Source organism: Rhopalosiphum maidis, chromosome 1, assembly GCF_003676215.2.
Source record: "Rhopalosiphum maidis isolate BTI-1 chromosome 1, ASM367621v3, whole genome shotgun sequence".
NCBI lineage: Eukaryota > Metazoa > Arthropoda > Insecta > Hemiptera > Aphididae > Rhopalosiphum > Rhopalosiphum maidis.
Window position 1 is genome coordinate 45,877,916 of NC_040877.1, and position 13,492 is coordinate 45,891,407.

The 13,492-nt window shown below is 25.5% G+C and overlaps 1 protein-coding gene across 4 annotated transcripts in view; it reads right to left on the reverse strand.

Moving 5' to 3' along the window:
- Positions 1-13,219, reverse strand: part of LOC113552018 (putative polypeptide N-acetylgalactosaminyltransferase 9) — a 122,697-nt gene extending 109,478 nt beyond the window's left edge. For all 4 annotated transcript variants that reach the window (XM_026954676.1, XM_026954682.1, XM_026954691.1 and 1 more), the window contains exon 1: positions 12,938-13,219. The gene's annotated coding sequence lies outside the window, so the exon portion shown is untranslated. The remainder of the gene's footprint in view (positions 1-12,937) is intronic.
- Positions 13,220-13,492: the final 273 nt, after the last annotated feature.

Genomic DNA, 13,492 nt, shown 5'->3' on the forward strand with positions numbered 1-13,492 from the left:
TAGTTCACGACAAGTATTCAATACCATGTGACGTCTAAAGTCTAATTGACATATCATATACATGCATATATACAGCTATTTTATTATAATAAACATCATTGTACAATATCAATTAAATTACAATTCTATAATAATAAATAAATTTAATACATCGTTACCCGCCGGGAGACAAATAACTGTTAATGACACACCAAAGGTCAGTGTAATTACTATAATTATTATAAAACACTCTTACAGATATTAATATTATTTAAGACATTAGACATCTTTTATTTTCGTGGTTATGTTTTTATATATATTATTCATCAAGCAGATTATAAATTATAATATTACACATACACGAGGTTTTTTTAGAACAGCGTGTGGTTAACCATATTGCATAAACATAATATCTAAAATATATTACCCATAGTCCATATGGTATTTATGATAAAACATTAAATAATTCATCACAAAACAATGGATATTGTATCGATAACTTCTAACTTTTTCATTTAAAATTATGATTAAATGTCGATTTTCTATGTATTTTCATGATGTTTAATGAAGTGTATTTCTAATTATTTATAAATTAAAAAATTATTTTAGTATATACTACTGTACTAAATGTACAAAAAAAACTTATTAAAATGTAATCGATAGAAATAACAAGCAAAAAAATGAAGATCGAGAACTCGATTTGCCAACATTTTAAAGTTAAACGCTGTATAACAAAAAAAGTAAGTACGTACCTTTTATATAATAAGTAGTATTTTAGTCACAATCTATAGTATAATCTAGATAATATAAGTTATAAATTATAAACAACAATTTCATACATCAGATAGATTGATCTTCTGATAATCTTTCGTATAACCAACGGCTATACGACCGTGACCAGTCTACCTCTGTCCACTATACGACAACTATGATCGTGATCTCGGTGCAATACGAGAGCGTTTATTAAAGAAACCAAGTAGGAGTAGCTGAGCGAAAAAGAGAAAGAGACATAGATGGATAGTGAAAGACAAACACTTATAATATACCTTTACATAATGTATACTGGATGATTCATTTGTTAAACAACACTCATTATTTCAAAATCTATTGTTTTTGAAAAAATATATTCTTTTTTTTTTACTTGATTCGCAGTCGAAATTTTTTTAAGTTTTTTACTTTTTTTGAATGACAATGACATACATTATTAATTTCATATTTTGAAAAATAATATTTTTCGGAATATTTTGATAAATAAAAATATAAATTTGGATGAGTATAGCTTATGAGGTAAGAATTTAAAGTATAAGTGAGCGAAGTGGTAAAATACGGAGATACCCCTCAAAATGTTGGTCTACTACTCTTTTGCTTATCTAAACTTTAAATACTAACTCATAAATTGCTTATAAACTTTGATTTTTATATATTAAAATATTCTAAAAGATATTCTACTTCAGAATATGAAATGAAAAATATATATTTTCATTAAAAAAGTAAAAAAAATTAAAAATTATAACAATAAAAAATTTAATTTATTTAAAATAAAAATGTTCTTTTATTTATTTCAATTAGAAATCATATAAAAAATATTTTCAAAAACATTAATAGATTTTGAAATAAAGAGTACCTATCGTTCGGTTAAAGGTTCGCCTGTTTATAATTATAAAACACTCATTAGCACAACATACTCATTTTAATCCGTATACGAAGACATGCAAAGGTATACGGTTGAAACTATTATATCATTAATATTATTATTTTTTTTTTTTAAGTATTATTTGATCTCGATTTACAGACGATGAGCAATAACAAAACCGGTACGACATGACGGATCCGTCGGTTTATTTGTCATTATTATTATTTCTTTTTTCGTCCACTATACATCTGCACGCACCTCCACCCGCCTAACCCGTTACAGTAATCACAAAACATTTAAAACCGTCTCGACGGACAGTGACTATATACCTACGTATGTACGTATACCATGGTACGTTTACTGAGTGCACGCGCGGAGGACGTTGACTCAATGTGTGTGCATCCTACACGGTTCGCCGACGCATGTGGCCGGTTGATCGCGAGTAGGTATATAGGATAATGATGGTTATGGTTAGATTGTAGGTATATGTCTAAGTTAGTATAGTGCATGTGAGTACGTCTACTACCTGATGTGATTTTCGCGGGTTCGTATACCAACTGAACGAATTTGTTCACGTTCGAGAACGCACAGTAGATGCAAAATATGACGACTATTCGGTTTTTTTATACATACAATTGCAATACATATAATATATAACTATTATATTATATTATATTATATATTATATATATGCATATACATAATTTATATTATATTTAAACTATAGTATATATTATGTTACATAGCTATTACCTACAAATTGTCGTTCATTTCACTAAAATATGACTATTTATTTGAAGAATTTGTTTTGATAGAAATCTCGAAATAATACGAAATTAAAAGACATACTTATATACATACCTAGGTACTATAATATGTATATTATAATTTATAACTATTCAATAAAGCTGAAAAATTATCATATTTTTTCTAAATTACGAATAAATACAAATATAGGTATCGACTTTTAATAATGTTATTATCCATAATACTTCGAAATTATACGATATTTTTAAGCTGATAAATTATTGGATTCTAAATTTCTAACACAATATTTACTTTAAATAATTACAATATGACCAGACCTTAGATTTAAAATAGTTTCTCGAACATTTTGAGTATGTATCCACCTATAGAGAATCGTCAATTTTTATATGTATTGATACACGTATTTGACTATGACGTATAATGTATAATAAATAATATAAGATAAGATATTTAAAGCGTATACTTAATATTTTGTCAACAGAATTTTAAATATTTAATGCGTTGGAGAATAATAATTTAACATATTAGTTTCATAGTATGCCAATTATAACCTGAAATGTATATTAACTATTGAATTTGAGTATATCTGTAAATTTAGATAATAGTAAAAATGTGAAAAACGAAAAAGTGCTTTTGACCTCATTCGCTTCAATATAACAGAACTATAGTATCGCATGCTAATATTATGTAAATGAAGGGCTTTTGTAAAAAAATTAAGCATTGATTATAAAGTAATTTAAAGCCCAATTATAAGTATTTAATGTTACAAGTTTCACTAAAATATTCCTTGAAATTTGGACAAAAAATAAAATAATTATTGATAAAAAAAAAAAAAAATGATAGTAAAAAATTGTATTGTTAACAGAATTATTTTAAGTCCTCTATGCAAAAAAAAAATCTTAAAAGCTATTCATTATAATTAATTTATTGGTTATAAATTTTAACATGATATATGTCTATACAGCCGTCTAGATAATAATTGTTTTTCCCAGGTTTAAACGGACTATTAAGGCGAGAGATCTACTTTCGTAGTGCTTCCCTGAAATTTCAATCGTTTATTGAGAAACAACAATACATACTAGTTTTACATAACATTGCTGGCAATGGCTTTAATGGCTTGCGCCCTATGCTTCAATATAAATATTTTATGAAAGTTATAAAAGGTAAATGTTCAAATGTTATTTAAATATATAATTAGAATATAGTTACAAACTTAAGGTAGCTAAAGCCAGAATACTAATATTAATATAATAAAATACATAATAAATCGACTAGATAATTAATTTACACTAGGTACCACAGATACGTGTATTAAGGATAAAAATCAATTACTCAACTCAAAATCCCATTGGTTAGAATATCAGTATTAAATAAATATACTTTCCGGTTACTATAGAACTGTTTGTACCAGTGTCATTTATATTATTACTAAGATATCGTCTTCCTAGGAGCAATACTTTTGCTAAAATATATTCTCGCACCGCTTTGGCTGCATATAAAGAATAATTTCATCCTTCGTTGACCTCAATGTCATCCCGCTGGCTTCAATGCACATCAAAAATAATCATAAAACTAAAGAAAAGACCACAAAAAAAAAATGTAAGTATATAAAAGCTATAAATAAAAAGAATCTTTAACATTATCTCTTTGCTTTTATTTATAGCCGTATTGTTTTATTTCTCATTATCGAAATGTATGTTCAGACTATAATTATTATTATCATCACTCAAAATCGAATTAAATCATATAAATATGTGTCTATATACGATACTCCTATTGGCATTAAGTAATAAATGATCCGCTTTGATCTACATATGTATATAGATAAAATATAATTAAATACCTGTAGCATTATTAAATTCTAATATTATTTAATCCGAAGAGATTTTTAATCAAAATATATATTATCCACTAATGTATAAAATCTCTAAAAAAAAATCAGAAGAATATGAATTAATTCTATGGTATATCAACAAGACATAATATATTATGTACTATAATATGGTAAAAAGTTTACCATAGGTACAAAAAAAGTTATAATGGGGTAACACAGCCTAAAAAATATAAAAATATGTTAACATATAAGCATAAAATAACAAAGAAAATTGTGAGACAAAAACTTTTTTTCTTACATAAAGTACATCTGGAACTTTGTTTATATTTTAGAAGCGTTAACAAATACCTATTCACTTAAAAAAATAATAAAGGTATATATATATAAATAGTTATATATACCTAGCTGTATTATACAATTATATTTATTAATAAACTTATATTAACTTAAAAGTCTTTGCTTAAAGTATTCATAATTCATAACACTCTTCCATTCACCCTCTGCACAGCCAATTATTCTAAAAACAAACCTATAAATTAGGCTATAATCCCTACAACGAAGATTGCCAATAACGATCCACCATTTCTATTGTTTAATATAGACTTCAATTTTTATTACTATTTTGGGATATAAGATTATTTTATTATTTTTGTAACTATATAGCATATTATATATCCTGAACACAAGCCCGTGTTCACTTTTCTTTAATAAATAATAATCTTGTATAGTTTAATAAAACTTCCTGTTTTAAACAGGTGTATAGGATCTAAAATATATATTGTATAAATACTCATTTAAATTATTGACGCCGATCACCTATTTTAATACGAAAATTACGTACCTACATAATTTGATGACGAATAATAAAACTAATGCGATTAAATCATCAAAATATAATTCAATATAATATTATCGTGTATTAAAAAAATTAATAAACAGTTTTTATCAAATATGTTGTGTAATATGACGTACTATCACATCTAATTGAATAGTAATTTAAACATAAGGGTAATAAGGGTTCAAAATATGTAAAACAACACAAAACCACAAAACTTATTATACACACACACCTCATGTACTTATGATTGGTTTGAGCGTGTTAACCGTTGTATTTCTATTAGACCCAAGGAACAATTGGGCAATCAATAAATCGAAGTTATTTGACCTGAAAACTCGTTCACTTAGTTACTAATATATAATCGTATATCTGTATATACAATATAGATACATATTATTTATTTTATCATTAGCCAATAATCTACTTGATTAAAAGTGTCTATATACTTGACACGACAATTTACGTACCTACTTGACACTTATTTGTGATATTATAGTGACATTTAGTATTTTAACTAAACGCAGTTACTTGATATATAACACTAATGACTATAGTTCATTCAATAACGTATTAGATTTATTATTGATTTTTTAATAACCATAGATAACATGTTTTAAAATGCATATTTATTAAACTTCTTTTGCCATTCTTATAGTTATTATTAATATTATTAATCTTATGCACACGTATAAAAATAACAATACCGGCAAAGGATTTATTTGCTTCAATGTCTGTATTCGTTGACCATTTCCTACTTCATAAATGATACCTCTTTTTATTCTAATACTACTCCCGCGTGGCCCAATTATGATGTAAATAATAATCTTAATAAAAAAAGTGTAAAGTTATCTTTATTGTGACAGCTCGAAGTTGTTTGGTAGTTTATAATACACATATCTCAAGTGTATACATATTAATATATTTTAGGGTCGAGTCAAACAATTGTTCATCGTTTAAAAGTATAAATTAACGAATATTTTATGAAAAAAAAAATGTATACATTTTATAACTACAAAGAATATAAATACAAGACATGATGAGAAATTGACCGTGACAATAATAAACATGCGAAAAAATATTAAATAACGATAGAGCAAGAGATATTAATTATATTAAACGCGTTTTACCATTAATTATGGGCATGGCGAGAAATGCCTCTAACAGCATTTGTGTTAGGGTCTAAAAAAAAGGACTTGATACAGCTAAGGATATTCACGTGTTGAGAAAAAGTTCTTTTAATCGATTACGCGTAACCATAATAAGAGGACGTCTGGAAAGATCGTTTTAAAGAAGAACTACTTGACACAATGTTATCAATCAGTAGCCGGTCGCCGTCGAACCGAATTGATTATATAAAACTTGTAACTCGTCTACGATGCGAGCTTTTCGAAGCGCAAACAACTTTGACGGACACTCTAATCGTTTTTCTGTTTCAACCTCTACTCAACTCATCGACATCTGTCGATAACTCACGTTCCGGAAATTTCCATCTTAGTAAAACAATGCGTATGCGAGTCAACAAATCTAACTTGTTTCTTTTTATTTTATTTATTATTATTGACAAACACATATATACCAATAAAAATAAAACATAAATTATTTTTGCATACCTCCTTTAAGCAGTACTTGTCGAAAGTGTATAGACGTATAGTTGTTAATATTAGATTTGAATTAATACATCATTAAAATATACAAACATGTATCAATTTAAAACAAGAAAATTTAAACACTAAAAAGTAGTACATAATAATTATAACAAGAAGCAATAAAATTAGATTAAATAATAATTACATAATATAAAAACAATATGAGAACTTAGATTAATTTTGGTAGGTGCGCTGTAATGTTTATAATGATTATAATCTCTAAACAGATTAATATTTGTTTTTAAATCTATATACACACTATAATAGTTGTATTAAACGAACTTCTAACACTGAGCGATTTATGGCATTTAGATGAGTTTAACATTTTACACATATCTAGTATTTAAATTTATATTAAAATGTATATTTTTAAAATTTCGGAAAATAAAAAGAATTTACTAAATAGTTAAAATAAATAATCTTCATCATAATTCTATTTTAATTTGAAAACAAAATACAACCCCAAATGCCTTAAATAATTTACTTTTTAGGAATATATACATGAGCAATTTAAATTAATAGTAAACATAATAAGGAATGATACATTTTTATATTGTTATCGATGTTCATATTTTGTAAACTAAAAATTATATATTTGGTTTTATTTAAGTTTAACACAAGAAAATTATAATGAATTATTTTGAATCTTAAATATTACCAAACATTTGTATTGCAGTATAAAAATCTATAAAAAAAATAACTTATGCAGTTTCATTTATTACATTTTCAAGCTTTTTTACCTAACAATAATATTTCATGGACATTATAATAATAAAAAAAATGGAAAAATTCAATATATCTATAAATAGTTATCAGAATATTTATAAAATTATATTATACATATTATATTATAAATATTTAGTTGAATATTTTAAATATCGACGGTTTTTCGTTTTTGAGTAACATTTTGAGTTACACCAAAATAAACAAAAACAATTTTGTCAAAAATTTCCGTTTTACTTTTTTTTTTACCGATTATTTTGAAAATTATTATGAATTTCCAACTAACTAGATACAATGTTCTATTAGAAACTACTCTTAAAGTTGAAGATTAAAGCATTATATTATCATATGTGCAGATACAAAAGAAGCAAACATCATTGTAATATGAAAACATTGATAGCTCAGCTCAGAATCTAAAAATAAAATCCAACCACCAATAAAAATGATTTTGTTCCAGATATATAATAATATTCATTCAAAAGTATAATAAGCACATAACTAGACCTTTATACGAAATGCACATATATAATTTAAAAACATAATGCATACATCATATTATATCCAATAATTTAAAGTTTAAACAGAAATATAAATACAAAATAGTAAACAATAATTTTGATAGTGTAACTTAGATAACAGAAATATCATTACAAATTTCGTTGAAATATAAAAGCACTTTTGATGGCCATCTTTGTTTGCGATCGTTTGGAATATTGCGTCCATTAAAAACAGTGGGCGCTTTTTATGGGGTGCGAAAGACCTCTGTAGTTTAATTTAATCAGCTCAGCCACGAACAAACGAACTACAATATGTATTTTACAAGAAGCAGGTGGGCCAAAGTTACCATTAGAGAACTAATCTTTATATATACCCGCTTTTTATACATATATATTATACATGTGTGAATATAATAATATCGCAACGCTGGAAGTGTAATAAAAATCATAAATGGGTTGTTGTTGATGTAATTGAGTTTCTCGACACTCGCTAAAAGAAGAATAAAGACCTAGATTAAACGAATTTTGTACTTGGGATTAAGTTTTTACGAAAAAAAAGAATATATGACATTAATAATTATATATAATAAATATAAAAAAAAAAAAAAATATTCAATGAAACCAACAATACGAGTACATAATAATTCATAAGCAATGTATATGACCGGTACATCGATATCAAGCATCTGCCTACAATAATATTTACGACAAACTTAATTATATGATTGAAATATATACTGTACACTATAAGCACTGCAGTTTGAAGCAGAAAGACGTTTAAATTGATCACATAGATCACATAGGTGATAATTAATAATTATCAAACGGTCCACCGAAAATATTAACAAACGATTATCAATTTTTTCATATATTTTCACTACCTAATGCTAAACGTTAGAGTAAAAGATTTAAATAGTTTTAGGTATATGATAAAATAAACTGTTAATTTGTGTATAAAAATTATTAGAGTCTGCCCACTCTGCCAAATTAATTATCAAAACATACAAATTACAATTTTAATATATAAATATATACATATATAATTATATTCACTATATTTTGTTCAACACTCAGTTATAGCATGCTGTATATAGTTTAACACAACTTTTAATGAATTCTTCTACCTTCTTCATATCTTTCACTGTGTATATGTATATATATATATATATATATATATGTTTGCCTATAATATTTAATTAATATTAAATGTTTATTTATAACCTTCGTTTATGATTTGAGCGACAAAAATCATGTCATTAAACCTAACTGCAAATAGAAAATATATATGAATATATAGGTAATACATAAGTCATGTTTATTGTATATGTAATACATATACAAAATATATACTTTAATAATAAACTATATACCTATTATAGTAATATATGAAATATAATTCCAGTACAAGAGTGAAGACACGTGGTTTCAGTTTCAATTGTTGCCTAGAAAACTAAATTATAAGAAAAAAAAAATGTATAGTTAGATATCTACCTAATACAATTTATCAGATATATATTATTTACGACATGTAAATTTACTTGATGTATGGTTCATTCGGCCATATAACCAGGTGGGGTTTTGGGTGTTGAACCCCCCCCCCTTCGGCCGTATTTTTATCAAAAATATGTTTATAATATAGGAATTCAATCATTTATTCGTGGTGAAATGTATTCTGTTATGCCGTATTCACATTATCGACTGCACTACCACACTAGTGATAATAATCATTATCATTCAATTATTTTATTATTTTAACACGGTTGTAGATTTATTTTATTTTATTACTAAAAAAACCCTCCCTAAAAAAAATCCTGGCTACGCCACTGGGTTCATTACATTCAATTTATAGGGATTATTAATACCAAATAAAATAAACAGCTATAAAAAAACATTATGACATATGACAAACTATATATACATAGTTCATATCATACCTATACTATAATTATACTTACTAATATATCATAATATATTATAATATTTGAATACACCATACAATGAACAATAAGTATCAAATTTATCCAAATTTATCTCAAATAAATATTGAAATATTGGATATCTATCTAAATAATTTTTAAAATTAGTCACGTTTTATTGAATAAAAAAGTTAACTTAAGTTTTTATCCAAAGTTTACCCACGATATGGTGATCATGGTGAATTTATCATTAGTAAATAATTTAACCTCAATTTTTTCAAATAAATAAATTATATAAATATCGTTTATATGATAAGATACCTACTTTTATTTTTACTTAGTTTTAAACTGTAACCCTTTTAATTTTTTTTTAAGTTAAATAGGTATTAGGTAATATTATACACTATACATTTATACAACATAGAACTTTAAGCACTATAGTTACTTAAATTACTGTCTGTTAAAATACCTACACGATACCTACCAAAATGGATTTATTGTTCATTTAACGTAAATACCTTCTAAACAATTTTATAAAATTAATACAACCTATATGTTATTGAGAAACGACTATAACAAATTATTTATCTTTAATTTATTTTAAACCTTTTTAAACATTGATAGAAATTATCTATATATTTTTATCATAACCATTTATAACCCAAATTTGTTTTTTCTATTTTTAACAACGTTTTTTAAAATTAACATTCACAAGAAAATGTAATCAGTAGTCAAAAAATGTTTGATAACTATAATATACTTATAATCATTTATAGTAAACTGTAAGTACACCATTATAGTAAGAAACTAGTAACTACATTTGGCACTTAATACTTAATACTTATAAATGTATGATAAATTATTGATTTTTGTGCATTAAATTATGTATGCTTTTTTAATTAGAATATTTACTTACCTACTTGTTATATAATTTAAAAAATGTTTATAATTATTTTTTTTATTGATATTTTATTTTATTTAAATTATTTACAAAAATTTAAATGTAACAATAATAATTCTGGCAAAAATAATCGATTGTTATGACCTTACACCGATAATACATAGGATAATTCAATTTATGTACTTTTCATGAGACTAATATTACTTTATATTTCATGAAATTTTTTTTGTTTCGTGTATATGATAGTACCAATTCAGTCATTGTAATGATTACTTTATTGATAATTAATATCTATTATATATTATATTTATATTTATATTTACCAACTTTTTTTATAAGAAAAAAATAAAATTTAGAAAATGTTTAAATAAGTAAACATCATCTAGGTTATTTAAAACTTTCATCTACACTTACCTTCATAACATTTTTATTGTACATAGATATCAACCTAAGTATTTCTAAGTACCTTATTACGTGATAAAATAATATATTCAGAATCATAGATAATAATTAATAATTAATAATTATGTTATCAAATAATTTAATTTATCATTTAAAATTACAGCTCTTGCATCAAATAATAAGTGTTTTTTAATAATTTAGTTTATTTTATTACCTATGTACATATAAGTAATTACTGACTACTTTTTCTAACACGTTTTTAAAACGAAGTTTATTATTATAATACGTATTGTAAAGTTGTTATTATTACAAACAAAATGTACCATTTGATATTAATATATTTTTAATACTTATATTTTTTTCGTTCCCTCTGTAGGTATATATTATCTAGAACAATTAAAACCCAACCAAACATAATAATTGATAAACTCTATTAAAAATCAACTTGTCATTTTATGTCAACATATTGTTTTATTTAATATACAATTATGATAATTTTATATTTTCCTATTAACGCGACTCTAGAAATCGATGATACAATATGGTTTATTTCCACGAAATGTTGTTGAACCTTATCGTATATAGCTTCTAAAGATGAATTGTAATTCCTTTTTTTTTTTTGAAAAATAACAGATACACCGACTTTTTTAATTCATAATATAATATACAGACACATTACAATTGTATTTAAACACTAATTTTAATAACTATCGTGGTAATAAATAATAAACATATTCAAAATTATTAAGTTCATGATCGTATTGAAAAATAAAATTTACATTAATTTAAACTTTATAGATATGTAAAATTTAATACATTCTCTGAATAAAATATAAACAGATAGGTACTTGTCAAAAAAAAAAAACGAATTTCAAGAACTTCAATTTGAAAATATAATTAACTGTAAGTTATAGAATTATAATGATTTTTATGTAGTACATAAAATATTTAGTTCAGATTTAAAACTTTCTACCTTTTGTCAATTTATATCGGTAAAAGTTTTCCAATTCTTTAGAATATCTTCTACATGTCAAAAATAAATTAGTTGCCCATCTAATTTATAGTAAGTAAATAATGCAAGTAAATAGTCAAAAGCACACATTTATCTACATACTATGTTATAATGATATCTTATACCTTTTAGTACACAACTTTTATAATATTGTCAAATAATCGCGATAATATCAAAGTAAGTACCTAGTACCTATTTACGAAAAATAATATATTTTTTTAAAATTTTATTTAACTATAAGGTACCTATAATTATAATCTGAATGATTTATGATTCATAACGTTTTATTTAAATTGTCAAGGAACATTCGTTGTTGAAAAATTAATCGACTTACATATAAAGCACAGAAATGTTGCGTGCCTCAGATAATTATTAAATCGAGATAACGGTAAAATCAGTTGTCGTATACGAACAAACTGCCATTTCAGTAATTTCACCAATTTATTCAAATGTATGCAATTATTATAGGTACAGGACTACAGTGAATATCTACGTCACAAAATAATAAAGTAAATTGTACCATAACAGACAAAAACCGTTGATTTTTAAAAGGTTCATCTACATTGAAAATGCTTCAAGATCAGACAAAAATAATTAAAGTACAAAATCAAATCAATCGATAGAAAACGTTTTGTCGTTCCGATTTTGTCATTGAACGTAATAATAATAAAAACATGGCGATTGCCGATTAATAAACGGTCGCGGGGGAAAGGGGTGAATAGAAAGGTCAACGTTGAGATGACAATAATCACCTCTATGTGAATATATATATTTCGTGTCGTACTCACCGCCAAAAGTTCGCCAGGCGTTTTTGTTCCGTCGTTCGGCGACACCGGACACCACTTATTTCAAACGGTAAATGGTCGATGGACACGGCAAAGTCAAAAATAACGAAAAAGCCGGTAATAGAAATAAAAAAATAAAATAAAACGATAACTTCCCGATCGAGAAACGCGGAACGATTTCGTACGCGACCGGCAAACGAAGACGGCAACGACGATGACACGATCGGCGGACGAGACCGGACGGTCGACGGACGTGAACTGGTCGCGCGACGCGGGCGAATAAAATCGGACGGGGATAGAAACAAGGAAAAAATATAATAATGGAAATCGCGCGCGCTCCTCAGCGGCGGTGGCACACCGACCAAAGACTGTCGGACGGGACGGCGGCGGCGTGGCGACGGCAATGCCACCTACCGCCGACACCCGGTAACTGTCCGGTACGACCGCGTCTTCTTGGGACCGTGGTATATGAAATACTATATACTAATATCATGTTATTATTATTTAATATTTATTAATAATTATTATACCGTTCGTCATTATTATTATTATTATTAT